The 16,436-nt window shown below is 41.6% G+C and overlaps 1 protein-coding gene across 3 annotated transcripts in view; it reads left to right on the top strand.

Annotated features, from left to right (window-relative positions):
* Positions 1–9,018: 9,018 nt before the first annotated feature.
* The window catches only part of RHOBTB1 (Rho related BTB domain containing 1), a 52,374-nt gene continuing 44,956 nt past the window's right edge, over positions 9,019–16,436 (top strand). For all 3 annotated transcript variants that reach the window (XR_011698495.1, XR_011698496.1, XM_071563313.1), the window contains exons 1-2: positions 9,019–9,138; positions 13,287–13,385. The gene's annotated coding sequence lies outside the window, so the exon portion shown is untranslated. The remainder of the gene's footprint in view (positions 9,139–13,286; positions 13,386–16,436) is intronic.

Below are 16,436 nucleotides of genomic sequence, written 5' to 3'. Positions count from 1 at the left end.
CTTTGCATTTAATTCCCAGCAGGATCAATTACCAATGAATAATTAACAAGAGTGCTTGAAAGCTCAGAAATACAGCCTAAGACCTAAAATATTTCCAGACGAATGCATATGCTCTATTAACAAAACTTTACAGTCACCAATCACAAACTAGTGCCTAGTTCTCTTTCTAATGGCCCAGACTATACCAAAACACAAATGTCCTTGCCAGGTAATTCAGAAAGTCAATCATGTCACTCAGGCTACAGCTTTTTTTTACCTCATATATCAATGCTGGACTAAGAAAAGGGAAAAAAATCATCTATTTTTCACAAAACACACCCCAAATTTTAAAATAACCTGACTTTCAACTATGGATTTTGTCAAGCTTTTCCACATTATTTTCTGTTCTTGGGAGTCACAATATGTATCAGTACAAGTGATGTGATAGAACAGATGACAGGACAGATTGCCATGTTATCTTTCAAAAGCCAAAATAGATTGAGGGATAGAAAAAGAGGAAACTTTCTGAAGTACTGGCACTGATTTCCTATCTCTGCCTGACTTGCTAGGCTAGGTCATTGCAACCGATTTGCTACTAGTAATGGGGCCTATGACCTGCTGATGAGACAAGTAGTCTCCGAATCAGACCCTGCAGAAATGCTTCTTCTGGGTACTAGTAGGGAAAGTTCATGCCACTTCAAGATCAAATCCCTTTCAATAGGACTCAGTCTTGATGCCCTTTATGATTACATTGTCAGGGCTACCTGATCTGTGAAACTTGGAATCAGATGGTGTGTTGAAGATTCAGTTGAGATAACTGAGGCTTATGCAGGTAATTGGTAACAATTTCTCATGGCAACTCTAGTGGCTGCCATCTAAATGTCAGGATTCTAATTCTTTTAGATTCCTCAGCACAGGAAAATGGGGACCTGCTGGAGTGGGTCCAGAGGAGGGCCACAAAAATAATCAGAGGGATGGAATATCTCTCCTATGAGGAAAGGCTGAGATGGGGTTGTGCAGCCTGGAAGAAAGAAGGCTTGGGGAGAGCCTATTATAGCTTTCCAATACTTAAAGAATACAAAAAAGATGCAGACAAATTTTTTAGGAGGTTTTATACAATAGGACAAGGAGTAATGGTTTGAAACTAAAAGAGGGTAGATTTAGACTAGATATAGGGAGGCTATTTTGTTCAGTGAGGGTGGTGAGACACTGGCACAGGTTGTCCAGAGAGGCATGGATGCCCCATCCCTGGAAATATTCAGGGTTGGATTGGAAAGGGCTCTGACCCCCCTGCTCTAGATGAAGATGTCTCTGCTCACTGCAGGTGGGGTTGCACTTTCAAAGCTCCCTTCTAATCCAAACTATTCTATGATTCTATTATTATTTTGCTGTTTCAGTGTTTGTGGCCAGTTTTATTTTTTCCTTTCCCCCTGTATCTTCTATGTATTGGTTAGTGGCTCTGTGTACACTCCCAACTGAATAAAATGGTGCACACTTGTGCTGAGAGGAACAAGCATCCATTTATCCTTTTTAATGCTAGCAAATTAAGTTAACCCTAAACACTGACAAATGCCAGGGTACAAATGGTAAGTCACATCATAGACATTGTTCTGTGCTTTCAGACCGTGAAAATACCATCAAGATTTTTTTTCAGAAGTTGTCAAGAAGTTTTCAAAACTCAGATTGGTGAGATTAGGAAAGAATTCTAAATGTTGAATGTCAGTCAAATGGTAACACTTGTGATTGCAGGTGTGTACTGAAAAATGAACAGAGAAATTAAAGATGTTGTTCTTCATAATAACTATAATTGAAGGGGCAAAAAATAGTTCAAAAATTTATCACTAAATTTACAGAATTCCTTGAAAGGAATAGTTTATGAACTATATAGAAGTACAAATATAATATTCAAAAGTTCTTTGAATGATTTATGTATGTTCTAAGCATGGATGAAGAAGTATTATCAATAGTTATAACTGTAAGGGCTGAACTAAACTATCTAGTGAAGATGTATATTAACTCTTTATAAACTGTTGAGTTACTGTACTGCACCTGCTTAAGAACTGGTAGTCAAGTAACAACATTGTCCACACCATCCAATTTTCCTTTCTCAGATTTCAAAACACCTGAATTTTCCTGAAATATTTCAAACTATGATCCTTCAAACATCTTTCTTCCTGAAAGTTCTAGCAGAGGAACAACCAGTATGTAGAAACACTGATGAAGCATTCACAGTGATTGATTTTGTTAAAGACAATGGAATATTTTCTGGAGTTTCATTCCATATGCCCTCAGTCTGAAAAGAGTAGGCACTTGGTAACAAAGCATGGGGCCTTGCCAGAATTTTCTATCTGTACTAAAATTGTCTTTATGCTTTTTCTCTTTTTTTTTTAATCTACAAATATAATATGCAATATTTACAGGAATTAGTTATGTATTCAGAAAACAACTTTTCTATGGCTATTAAGACACAGAGACCTTGAGAGCAAATGAAGCTCTGCAGATGAAGTACTAGTTTGGCATTTTTTACATAACTATGTCCATTAAAATGTTAAGTCTGAAAACTTGAAACTAACATTCAGTTTTCTCTTTCTTTTTCTCCATATTTTCAATTTTTCTGTCTTTTTAGTAGGTTTATTTAAATGTATTTGGCACCTTTTCAATGTCTCTCTGTTAGAAGATGCAAGAAAGTTTTCTGATGTAATATGCCACAGTCTTCAAATGTAGAGGCAATACAAAAACCATAATTCTCTTTCTTGATCTTCTTTTGCTCTCTGGCTCCACAACCAAAATACAGACCACCCATCTGATCCAACATCTTGCTAGAACAAAGAGGTCGGAATATGAATCCAGACACAAGGATTATTTACTGAGACTGCCTTTGTAGCAGACCTCTCTTATTTGCAGTGAGACAACTCTGGTGTCCACTAGTGTTACACTGGTGGTAATTCTTAACTTCTCTTAGGGTCTCATAAGCAAATTAGGGACTCCAACTGCACATGGAGCAAAGGAGAAGGTCTCAGAGATACATTCTCAGAGATGGTTTTGTGTTGTGTTGACTTTGGTTTCTGAGGACCCCAGTGCTTACAGCCCATGGCCGAAGAAAGTACATAAACCTAAAGTTTGGGTTTGGGCCTTTTTAATAGCAAAACATTTTGTTGAAAAATTTTATATAAGCACCCACATTTCTTTTTAGCTGATAAATGGGAAACAGAACAAAGAAGTGAAAACAGACAGTAACTAGATTAAACAGCATGAAGAAATTCTACTTATAGTTAAGTTTCCTTTTATGGATGGCAGCCTATTACCAGATCTGGAAAAAGATGTTTACATGCAGTTCAAACACTCAACAACTAAACATACCTACTGTAACATATTGTACCAGCTTGAGAACTATAAAATTGCCAGTGTTGCCATTTTAGATGTATTCATGCACCCATTTTTGCATGCACATGATGATCTGAGATACCAGAAGGCACTGTTTTTTCTGTAATTATAAAGACTGGCCTGTTTTGGCCAAAGTCCTTTGGTACTGTGAGTGGTATTTGTGAGGATAGAAACAAGGTCATAGCTCATATCCTTAACTGCTTGTTCTAACTTATGAATGGCATAGGTGGGGCCAGGAAGGAGAAAGCATGGCAGCTCCAGTATGTGCTCCAGAGTTCCTTTACAGCAACCAGCACTTGAACTGATGTATACAGTCACTAAAAAAATGCTTTTGTGAGAGTGATGCTTATGAGAGATTCACACACACACTACACAAGAAGAGTTTGGGCCTAGATGATAAAGTTGGAGCCGGTGTGCTCATTTTCATCTTCTTCACTGGCTTCAGACTTCAAGATGAGCAATGAAGGCACACAAAACATTTTGATGTTTGAATAGTGCTAAACCTAGGAAGGGAGATAAAAATTGGATCTTTTTCTTGGAAACTCATGGTAACCAGAATAATTTGTGCCAGCAAACAAGGAATTGGATTAAATCCAGTGCACATTTTCAGCTAAATGGTATTTAATTCACAATGGGACTGCTCTCTATGAGTTACTGCAGATCATGTACGCTTTTCAAAGCAGGGTAAAACTCTGCTCTTCTAGTCTGGTAGCATTTCACATTTCACTGCATGGTGAAAGGTTATGGTGAAAAGTTACTGAGAAGTAAGCCTAGATGGCATCACAGGTCTTGGCTTGTGATACACAGGATTTTCTAGGAAAGCAGCTACATGGCGCAAATCCTCTATATTGGCAGAGCAAACAGACACACACACTACGCGTTGTTGCAATCTACCTTGGCTCCAAGAGGAGATTCAGTTCTGTGACTCGGGCCAGACAGAGGAAGACTATACAGTCATAACCCTTATGTTGCAGGAGCACACACAAATGGAAGAACTTAGTCCCTTCTCCTTCCCCACATCAAATCCATTCCTGAGCTCTGTAGTTACAGTGTAGAAAAACGATAGGATAGGATAGGATAGGATAGGATAGGATAGGATAGGATAGGATAGGAATATTTTAGTGAGTTCTTGCTCTGCCTCAGTTTTACCTCTGAACACGAGGATGCATAAGCTTCAGACAGTTTAAGTCTACATTACTTCATGATCCTGTTTTCCTTGATCAATTTTGTTAATGATGAAGTCATATAAATTTTCCTTGCTGAACTTTGTGGTTTTCAAAAGACTAGTTTGATGTGGTTAAATATATTCACTATATTTCAAAAAACTGGAAATAAATGAGGGAAAAGGTTTGTCTTCTCTATCCTTCTTCCAAGATATTGTTGTTCTTTCCAGTGTTCTTTAAAGTGTATTTTTGGTAGGCTTGTCCAAGTTGGTTATAAGCCTTTTTATTTAAAAAGAATGAGCTGTATGAGGACATGATTTTGAGTGATGCTGTATAAACAGGGAATGTCCATCAAAGCAGAGTAAACAAATGTTTATTTGTTAGAACCACTATCCATGAGGAATTCTCCTGTCACTTAACTCCTGATATTCTGAACCCAAAGAAATGGGGCATTCAGGTCAGTTTTCCAAAACTGGTAATGGATTCCCTCTGCATAACTTTTGTATATTATAGATTTGACATTTCCACAACCTCTTTCTCCTCAGGCTAAAATATTTCACTGTTGGGACAATCCGCTAGTGAAATCCTTCCTCTCCCAGTTTCCAACTCAGTACCTTTAGCCCAACAAACCCTCACGAGTCTTATACAGAAGGTTTGTGTAGCATGAACACAACATGATTCACAGTGATGATTGCTTCAGTGTTTATAATATTATTTTTATAACAGTCTATAAAGCTGACCTACACCTTCAGCAAAAGGCTATTACATGCCTCCTGACATTCTATTCAGCTGTTGTTCCACTCACAACTCCCACTGAATTACATGTAATATTTTAGATGTGGACTTACCAAAACATCATGGAGAAGAGCTACAACCTCTCACTACTCTAATTTGTTGTACAGCATAAAGCCATAATAAGGCTTTCTAAGAAAGGCTCTGAAAGCCCTCAGTAGCTAAATGACTGTGATTCTGATGTCTCTTGGGGCAAAGAAGAAGCTTTCAAGGCCAGTACAATCCATGCCATACAGAGATGTGGAGAACAAAAGTTCCACCTGCTCTAACCCCAAAAGACAGGGAATAGGAATTGCAAGCCAGAGCCAGCCACAGCCCGTTGGAGTCTGTGGGCAGAGCCAGAGAATACTCAGCAATAGAATGCCAATATCTGAAGTGCATTCCAGACCAATGTGGCAGTAAAGGGCTACAGTAACCACAGTTGTAACCATAAGACAATAGATGACAAAACATTAAAAACATCTCAATAAATTGTAGCATAATGAGCCACTGGCTTCCAGGCCTGTCTGGTACATCAGCACCTCCCATATGACCTCCTGTGTCACCACAGTTCATTTAGCAGAACTGAGTGCACGAACACTCCCTGTTCCACCACAGCACAAAGGTCTATGCTTTATTCACTGGCAGTGAATGCTTCAAGGCACTACTTGAAAACTGGGGTGATGACTTTAAGGAAGCTGACAATCTACCTCCATCCTATAAAATTTAGTGGGTGCTTAAGACTATCCCAGAACAGATTTTTTATCAATTTTTCTGCAGAAGAAAAAAAATAACCTCTCCAAAATCTTTTATCCTTTAAGAACTCAGGCATAAAATGAAAGCCATGAGTCATCTGAAGCTACTATAGTCAGACTAACGTAACTGCAGCTGGATAACAATGGTGCAGCAATGGAAAGACTCACATTCATAAACATGTTTTTCACCTTGGTATCTTCTGTGAATGGGGAGCAATACAATCACAGTCTTGACATCATGGCTGGTATCAGTCTGTCTTCTGTCTGGGTTCAAGAGATATTGTCATAAAAGTTACACCACTGTCAGTCAATAATTACTCTTAACAGCAAATTTAAAAAAAGGTTTTGGCATCCATTCCTGGAAGCCTAGAACTTACATAGCTTCTCCTCATCTATTCCACGTCCACTTGTAAGGATAACATCACACTCTCCATCTCTGTTTATAGCTTCAACACCTGCAATTTTGCATAAAAATTACTTGAATCTTAAAAGAATAAATTACTTTGCAAAAATCAATAAGGACAATAAATGAAAGTTGGCAAAAATAAAGCAAGTGTGCTGTGAAAACCATTATCTTTCCATAGTACTGCCTCACTAATTTAAGGGTAAAGTGGAATAATCATACTTTAAAGAGCAGCAGATGAATTACTAAATATTTGCCTTTTTTTTCTGAATTAAACATGCAGTCTTAGTATCCAAGGCACAGTTTTAATGTAACAACAATATCTTACACCGAGTAACTACAGCACAATGAAGAAATAGGAAATTCTAACCATGCTGGCATGAGAAAGTAAGTGAATGAGACTATCCTCAGCCTAGCAAAGCTTCCTGCCTGGTAGCACTGAGAAGCTTCCTTATTCTGGACCAGTCTGAGATTGAACATGAGAGTTCAATTTCCAAAACTGTCAGTCAGGAACCTTTCAGACAACCTGAATTAATTTTGAAGTGATAAAGAAAATGCATTAAATAGAAACAAGTCATTCAATGATCATAAAATGCAGCAGATCTAAAGGAAACTATATAACCTGTTGCGTGGGTGGACTTTTATCTCATGTGGGTTTAGTTAGCAGAGCTAAAAATGTTAGCCAATGCCAGGTTGCAGGCTGTCCTCTGAACAGATGCAGATGATAACCATGTGAGCTCAGCTGTCTGCTCCAATCGCCTTGCAAATGATAGTGTGTTTCCAGCACAAATTACAGGAATTTAGACAGTTTGTTTGTACTAAGTGAAATTGCACAACTATACAGTTCTGCACACAAATGCTGTGGAAGCACTCTGGAGACTTCCTCACTGGGCCTTTAAACAGAAGTTACCAGAACTCCATATAAATTCTTCCTAAACAAAATAATCCTTCCTTTTCTAGGGAGTAAATATGGCCCAGCAATCTTTCTTTGCCCTTGGTACCACATATGTAACAAAGGTTATTCTCTTTCAGTATTTATTCAGAATCTTAAAATTTATCCAAATTCTTAAGAGTTTCTGACCCCTTAATGGGGAACTCACAAATCAAGTGTCATTTATTTTAAAAGCCCAGCTCCTGGAATCCTGTAATCATCCTCCCACAACTCTTTTACAAATGTATAAAGCACTGGGTATGCCGGTGTTTGACAGTACTCTAAAGCTGATTTATGTGCTCAAGGCAGTGTATGCACAGCTGCACGGAATGGCACACAGGCAAATTCACCCTGCTGATACAGCAGGTATTGATACAGCATGCATGTATGTTTCAATATTGATACAGGTAAATTTCAAGCTTTCATGACTCCACGGGGAGGCACATGAAATAAAAATCATCAAAAGAAGAAAGAAGATTCAAAGCACCCTGCTTCTCTTCTGGTTTTGCTGATCCGGGGCTGGGTTCACTAGCTCTGAGCAGAATGTCTGATCTCTGCCAGTCCGATAGGAAAGCATTTTGGCTGCAAGCCCAGCCTGCCTCTACCTGCAATCCTGCCAACTCCTGCTGTCTTTAGGCCCTTTATCACTTCTTCTTTAGTCTAGAAGGGCTGTGTTGTCAGAAACTCTCCATAACCAATATTAAGCATCACTGCTGAGTGACATGAAGCACTGGCACAAGGGCCGAATACCCAGCCCCATAGTCCTCCAAAATCCTCCTGAACAGAACTGGGAGACCCAGGGTGGAAAGTTGAGTCCAAGATACTGAGTAAGCAAAAAATTCCTTCAATACCAGATCACCAGGCCATTCCTCAGATTTACCAAAGCATTTCAGCAATATGCTCTACAAGTCTTTTAAATGCCCTACAGTCCTGGATTACTTATGGCTTCTCACTACTGTTCCCTTTAAAGACTTCTGTTGGTGTACTGTCCACAGAGAGGTCAGACACCCTGAGGACAGTGTAAATGGAAAGCATCCTGGATGGAAAACAGGCTTAATGTTGCTTTTTAGCTACAATTCAGCATCAGTTTCTGTGGGGGGAAAACTGAGGCGAGTGTTGTTCTGAGATTTACTTGTCAGGCAGTAATGTCAAACACAGGAGTATCCACGCTCCAAAGAGGTGCCCAGACCTTCATCCCACAGCCGGATTCCACATTTCATGCCGCGGGTGCTCACACGGAGCAAGCATGAGAGGGGGCGCGGAGGACCCCACCACCCCGCGGGGATGGGAAGCCAGCGCGGCTTCTCTCTCCTCTCACGGGGCCCCGCAGGATTTCCTGCCCCTCAATTCCTGGAAGCGGTGTCTCCGGAGGGCAGGAAGGGCGAGCGCGGCGCCGCCGCCTGAACCGGAGCCCCCGTGATGGGACGCGGCGCCCCCCGGGCCCCCCGCAGCACAGCGGCGCGTGCGCCCCGCTCCTCCCCGAGCGCTTCCCGCCACCGCCGCGAGCGCGCGCGCGCTTCCCGCTGCTGTAACGGCGGCGGCGGCACCGCGTGCCGGGGCGCGCTCACGTGACGGGGCTGATTGGCTGGGGCGCGCGCGCCCGCTCCGCTCCCCTCCGCGCCGCGCCGGGCCGGGCAGGGCAAGGCGGGACGGGACAGAACGGGACAGCACAGGACAGGGCACCGCACACCTCACGCCGCACCGCGCCGTGTCACCTCTGTCCTGCCCACAGCGGGTGCGCTCCGCGCTCAGGTGAGACGCTGCAGCCCCGGTCGCGGGAAGAAGGAAGGCAGGGAGGGAGGGAGCGGGGCGCGCTGCCCTCTGCCCGCGCTTGTCCGCTGCACGGCGCTGCCCGAGCCTCTCCCCGCGGGACGCGGTGACCTGGCGGGGCCGGGCGCGGTGGGACGCTGCAGGAAGGAGCAGCGAGTGACTGAGCAGCCCAGAGGGCCGGGGGCGCTCCCCGTTCCAACACACATCCCGACAGGAGCCCCCGCTCCCGCCCCAGCGGGGTCCCGGCGCCCGCCCGGCTCGTCCCGGTGTCCCGTGCCCTTCCCCGGTAAGGCCAACAGCGCTGACACGCCGCGGGGCCCGGCGGTGCTGCCGCATCGCTCCAGCCCGTGGGTACCGTTAGACGTGCCCTGTCCCTCCGGCTGAGCGCTGTGCGAACAGTGCGGGGTGTTCGCTGCTGCACCTGGCGTGACTTTGACTCGTTCAGACAGAGGGCTTCGTTACAGAATTTGTCCTGGCTACCCTCTCTTTGTGAAAACTAGATGGACAGAACTAAAATCTGTTTGTATTTCACTCTCTGGGTATTGGTTTGGCACATTTGGCTTACAAATGAAACTTTCTTCTCTTACAGAATCTCCAGGGCTTTCTGAAAGCACTTTGTTTGAAAAGCAATTTCCTGAATTAACATAGCATGCACAAAGATAACCTGAGTTGACGTACTAGCAGAATAACAGCTATCTCGTGAGCAAAAATGGAATATTCCTGCCCTTAGGTTCCTTTTTAATCTTAAATTATTAATGGTTATCTGCATAACAAGAATGAAATTTGTAATTGGTACAGAGTGCCAATGTGTATAGAGAACTGGAAACAAGAGGAGCTAGTCATGAAGAAAGATGTACCTCCCAAAAAGACTATCAGGAGAATGAAGTGAGAGAGCCCCTTCTCATCTTTACAGTTATTGAGAACCTCTGAGGAGAAGCACTGGGCTGTACCCAGCCCAGCTCTTTCATAGCTCTCTGAAAAGATGAATGAGAAAAGGGCAAAACTTTTCCCTACTTGGGGAGAGTAGGCAATTAGAGCTTTAGTACATGCACTTTTTAGCAGGTGTTAGTTAACTGAGTTGTTGTGTATGCCCCTAAGGTAGGGTTAGTGGCATTCATAGTATCCCATCTTCTTTTAGAATCTGGTTGTCAACTTTTCACCAACTGTCATTTGTACTTCGTTAAATAGAAATACTTACATCACATATCATCAATTTCTTTTGTTTGTGTAATCAATGCAGGAAACAATTCTTTTTTCTCTAAGGGAGATCCTGTGAAAAGCACACTTGCTTAAACTGAAGTAGAAAGGGCAAAACACTTGCATTTACTATGGATTCTGGAATATTAATAGTTTGAAAATATCTTGAGAGGAAATGTTGGTTTAGGTATCAATGGGAAGTAAAATGTCTTTTGTCTGTTCAACCATGTAATGCACAGCAAGTGAGGTGTGTCATAGTAAAGATTACAACAGTGAACTAAGGTTCTGGTCTTTCTTTTACTTGAATATCTTCCAGTATATGAACTTTTAAAGACAAAATTTGAAATGAAACCATATTAAACAAGGAAGAAACATCAGGCTTAACAACAGTTTTCTTCTACAGAATCCCTCCAAGTTTGGTGAAGAGATTTGGGGCAGATGTACCGTGTTGTTACAGAAACTGAAACCACTACATAGAGATGATGAGTTAGCAAAAGGAAACTAGAGTAGTTTGGGAGGATAAAATTCTGCAGTGTTTTCAGTTTGGTAATAGTCTTCAAAACAGTGGGGATGAGGCAAAGGCTGGATCACCTTAGGCTTCTGAACAACCTAAAGGTGAAGCAGGGGTGGATTTGAGGGGAAAATTGCGCTGAGTTTTCTGTAGTGTCACTGTGTTAAGGGAGTGTCTTGTCCATAGCAGGAAAGGGTCCTGGACCATATCACACATGATTGTTGGCCCCAGCAAATCATTCAGAGAGCCCAGTATTCCACCTGGCCTTGCCTGCATACCTTCTTGGCCTGGTTTACACTGCAAATGTTTCACCTGCCAACCTGCAGCAACAACCACCTGCTCCCCACCTTCCTGCCTATTTAAAGGAAATTCCCTCCTTTGGAGAATTAGACCATATAAGGATATCCCTCAGTGAATTGCTCTGTGTTCCAGCTGGCTTTAGTTTCCCTCAGCTCACTCTGACCTTGCTGTGTGTCCTGCGGACGGTCCCATGGTGTGCTTGCTTTCTGGGTGAGCGTGAGTTCAGGTGATGCCTGCCAGGGTTTGGAGCAGGTGGAAGAGAGAAGGAATTGCACCACCATGGCAGGAACTGATATCTCATGCAGGCACACAGGGTGGGAGTAATATAAAGACAGCTCTCTTCTCAGTTGTGAGCTCCTCAAGGCTCAGATAAGGAAGGTGCCTGAAAGGTTTAACAGTGCTATTCTGAGTGCAGGTCATCATCACAGAGATAGAGGATCTGCTTCCACTGCCATGGTACGAAAGATGTTGATAATTTGGAGTTGTAATCAGGCAGCACAATGCTGATTCAGAATTGAGCTTTTCTTTTGTGGTTCCAACGATCTTCAAAACCAGAAACTGGAAGACTGAAGGGCAGTGGGATGAAGGCTAGAAACATTTTTCTGTGAAGTGGAACTTTCAGGCTTATGCTTCTAGTAATGATGAAAATCAGGTTTAGCTACATTTCTGTCTGCTTACATTCTTCAAACAACTGGTCTGACTTTACAGAATAACGATTTTGAAAAGGTCTCAGTAAGCAGGAGAGTCTCAATGTGTCCTTTAGTAGGACAATAATGTAAATAATTAATGATTACTGGAAAAGAATTATGAATGAACTGGTGCATGTCTGTTTGAGAGTGAGAAGGATCTTGATGTATCTTTGGAGGCCATATCTGTGGATTTTAATGAGGGCAAAGCAGAGAAGGCTGTTAGAAGTGTATGAGTCTCAGCGAAATAAAAGCAGAGAAAGCTTTGGCTTTATCATCAGATAAACCAGATTTTTTTTTTTTGAAAAGGGATGTTCTGAAAGAAGCTGCAAGTAACTTCTAATCTACCATCAATACAATTCTCAACAGTTAAAGTGGCATGAAACATGGCAGTTCAGAAAGACTGATATGGTCTTTGTCACTAAATGCTTATTGATAAGTGTCAAGGGAAGGACTTCTGGAGGGATGTAAAGATCATGACTCCAGCTCTTGTGTAAATTCCTTTGGCTTGCCTATTCCACAAAAATGGAATGAAGTGTTATTTCATTTTCTGTGTTTGCCCTCACTGTTGTCTTCTGCTGGGTACCTACAGAAGGTGGGAATTTTTGTGAGAAACAAGTTGAGTCCTAAGTTCAGCTCTGAAAAGTTACTGATAAGAAGGGAGAAATGCCCAGAAAAGTTAAGTGAGCCACCAGTCTGTTCAGCTGAAGAATCTGTGTTTCACTTCTGCTATTTAAGGTAGCATGAACCTCTGAAACCTACCTGTGTAATTGAGCATTGCTTTCAGGGCAGCATCTGAGGTGAAATCAATGCTCCTCCCACCTTTGGTTCTTGGAAAACCTCAGCCTTGCTCCTGAAAGGGAACCAGGTCACAATAATTCAGACACTTACCAAGCCCAACAAAGCACTTTTATAATTAGTTTCATTTTGAAATCATAGGGAAAACAACACAAGAGTCCCAGTTCATGTGTCATCAAGCTGCCATCTCATATTTTAGAGTCTTGTCGCCTTCTTGAAGGTGGGGGAAAAAACCCTCCTCCTTGTATGTTACCTTAACAGAGAGGAGCCAGTTGACTGTGCTTACAGCAGTGCTCACTTCTGACACCTAAGGTGGTTTTTTTAAGTCTAAATCCAGAGGGAAATTATTAAAGAACAAGCTCATTTGACAGAGCAGTGTCAATCTCCAGTTATGCTCAAGAGCTCATCCAGCTACCCACGATTTCTTCAATGCATTGGAGCAAACAGTATTTTAAGCAAAGATACTCAATTTACTTTTTTAAAACTTTGAAAGACTGTTTTGTTGACCAAGCAGGCCTGTTCTACAATGTAAAATGGATTGTAAAAGATGTCTTTGCTATTGCATGTGTTGTAATTTTAGGTTGAAAATAGCAAGGTTTATTCTCTTTTTTCTCCCCTCCTTCTCCTTTCCTCTTCAGGAGTGCCACAGTAAGGGAAAGACATGAAGTATCTTTAAAGGAATTCTGCTTTTGATCAAACTGTGAAAAATGGATATGAACATTACTTTCTCCTGTGAGGTGAGTATTGACAGGGAGAAATAAAAGAAAACCTGACCTGTTTCACTTGGTGTTACCTGTCACCACTGCTGTTCTGTCCAGAAGCTTTTGGTCAGGTATTTTAAAGTTATAACATCTGTGTCTTGATGAACTTTGTACTGGAAATCTTAAAAGAAAAGTCCTAGAATTAATCCTTTCATTTACAGGATTAGTCAGCTTTGTTCTGATATTCCAATAGATAAATGTATAGAGGAATGGTGTTATTGCAGGGTTAGCAATGGGTGGCTTCTGCACAGAGTAGCTTTTGACCCAATGTCCAGCTTTTTTTCAAAGCATCAAAGAAACGGAAGCTGCCAAGTCTAATTTTCAAGAGTGAATACTTATACAGACTAACTGCAGATGCAGGAAATGAGTGAGATCCTGGGATGAAAAAAGAACTTGTGCCACAAGTATGCAGGTACTGTTAGATGCATCCAGGCAGCTTTCTGAATTCCTGCTCTGTGTGGCCTAGGGAAAAGTGGGGCTGTTGCCAACCTGAATTAAAGGTGCATATTTATATTGCTTTTGTCAAGTACTGCAGCCAGATCTTCACAGTTCCTGCAGTAAGCATGTAAGTAAAACCAAATATGTGTCCTTAATTTAGGATCATGGCAAAATTCAGGTTGTAAGGAACCTCAGCAGATCATAGAGTCAAACCCTCTGCTCAGAATTTGGAGTGGTCAGTGAAATTAGGTCGTTTTCACCCATTGGCCTTCTCAGTCTATTATATGTTCAGAAGCATTAACAAAAGATGGATTCATATCTTGCCATATGTATTGAATGCATGTTATAATAATGCAGATAGGAAAATAACATCCTACTAAAATTTGTCAGAAGGGAAAACGTTTTAATTAACAGGATTGTACAGGAATGGTCTATTTCTCTGAACCAGAAAAGAAACAGTAAGTCTCTGATGTATTCACTTCAGGCAATTGCAAATGAAACCTCTGCAGGTCAGCTAACAGAGTGACATGCTGCCAGTATTTTCAACACGGGTTCCCTGCAAGAATTACCCCTTCCCAGGCATCTCTAGGGAATCTATTTATTTACTTCCTCAAGTAAGCAAAATTGCTTTCTCATAATAAAGGGAAGGGAAGTGAACACATTGCTTGTCCTGTCTGATACATGTTACTGAAACATTTCCTCTGAAGTATAAATATTTGTTCATGGGAAAACATAGTGACAATGTGAATAAAAATAAGCATCTTGTCAGGAAGCTTAGGGAGCAATGTCTCCCCTGGGTTCTAAAAGTAAAACCAAACCAAGCATCCCCCCCCTCCCTCCATCATTATGTACTACCAAGCAGAATGTTTTGTGAGCCATAGGAATAACTGCTTCCAGTGTTTTGACCAGGCAGGGTCATACAAGGAAGGGGTTAATACTGTCAGGAGAAAGATATTTTAGCATTCAGGGTATCATAGGAGGGTCATTGAAGTGAAGAGACACTTAGTTTACTTTGGATTTATGCTTATCTCAATGTGCTTTGAGTTTATCCCTCAAAATTAGTAATTTAATAGCTTTAATAGTTACATTAGTAATTTAATGAGCCCCTTTCAGCACATCATCAAAGGCAAGCGTATACTTTGTGAGTAAAAATAGAAATCATTTTATAGGTAATGCAGTTCCTGAAAGCCAGTCTATAATATCACATATATGCAAGCCGTGATTGTCATGGTTTAGCCCCGGCCAGGAACTAAGTAGCATTTAGCTGCTCGCTTTTGCACCTGCAGTGGGATGAGGAGGAGAACTAGGAAAAAAGGTAAAACCCATGGGTTGAGATAAGGACTGTTTAATAATTGACATAATATGCAATAATCATTGTAATGGGAAGGAAGACAACAAAAAAAGAAATGAAACCCCAGAAAGACAAAGTGATGTACAATACAGTTACTGACCAAGGCCCAGCCCAACCCTGAGCAGCAATTGGCAGCTCCTGACCAAATCCCCCCAGTTTATATACTGGGCATGATGCTTTTTGGTGTGCAATATCCCTTTGGCCAGTCTGGGTCAGCTCTCTTGGCTGTGCTTCCCCTCAGCTTCTTGGGCATGTGCTCACTGGCTGGGCATGGGATGCTGAAAAATCCTTGATTTGGGGCAAGCACTGCTGGGCAACACCTACAACATCTGTGTGTCATCAGCATTCTCAGTAAATCCAAAACACAGCACTGTCCCAGGAACCAGCAAGAAAATTCACTCTATCCCAGCTGAAACCAGGACAAATGATGCTGTGAAGTATTTAAGATGCACTAAGACTGATCTGAGCATCAAAAAGTACTTATTAAGGGCAATGGCACACCTAAGAACCCCAATATCCCTCTTCACCTCTGCTCCAGTGTCAAGTCTCACTCTCCAGCCTGATTTTCTGTCTCTAAGTGAATTTCTGAATAACATCCATAGGTCAGGTAGTTAAATTAAAATATAATGTTCTTGCTGTTTCCACACCAGTTCCTGTTGCTTCTGTGATTTGGTCTCACTTCTTAAAGAATACATCTGCAGGTGTGAACACAAGTTAACTTATGTATTGTTGTGTGCTTGAGTTAGAAAATGCTACACCTATGGAAGGCCTGTCTTTATAGAGGTGTTATTTGCTCCTTAATATCCTGGTCACAGCTTATTTGCTTATGGGCTTTTGTGTCACTTGAGGCATTAGGAGACTAGTAGTAAATTTAGCTCTCTGGGTAAAGAAGCTGCTGCTCTCTGAGATTACTTTCTTCATTGTCAGTGGAATAAAATGGCTACACATGTGATAGCTCTACAATGCAGTCTGGCAGTTCAATTTAGCTGACAATTCAGATTGGTAAAAACAAGGTTCTGGACTGGACAAACCCAGCAGAGGTGTGTTTTTAACAGTAACCTTCAGCAAAATCAAACGTAGCAAAGGAAATTTTAAATTTTAAAACTGCTTTAGCTAGTTCTTTGCAAGTTAATGATTGCTTGTGACGAGAGATCAAAAATTTGGGGGACCACCTTGTGTGTGTGGTTGGGATGTGAGGGTAAGGACAGTGTTGCTGTTTGTTGCTTTTAACATTTGTA

This window comes from Pithys albifrons, chromosome 9 (genome assembly GCF_047495875.1).
Source record: "Pithys albifrons albifrons isolate INPA30051 chromosome 9, PitAlb_v1, whole genome shotgun sequence".
Taxonomy (NCBI): domain Eukaryota; kingdom Metazoa; phylum Chordata; class Aves; order Passeriformes; family Thamnophilidae; genus Pithys; species Pithys albifrons.
The sequence above is the reverse complement of the archived record's forward strand: the minus strand, read 5'-3'. Positions and strand labels throughout refer to the sequence as shown.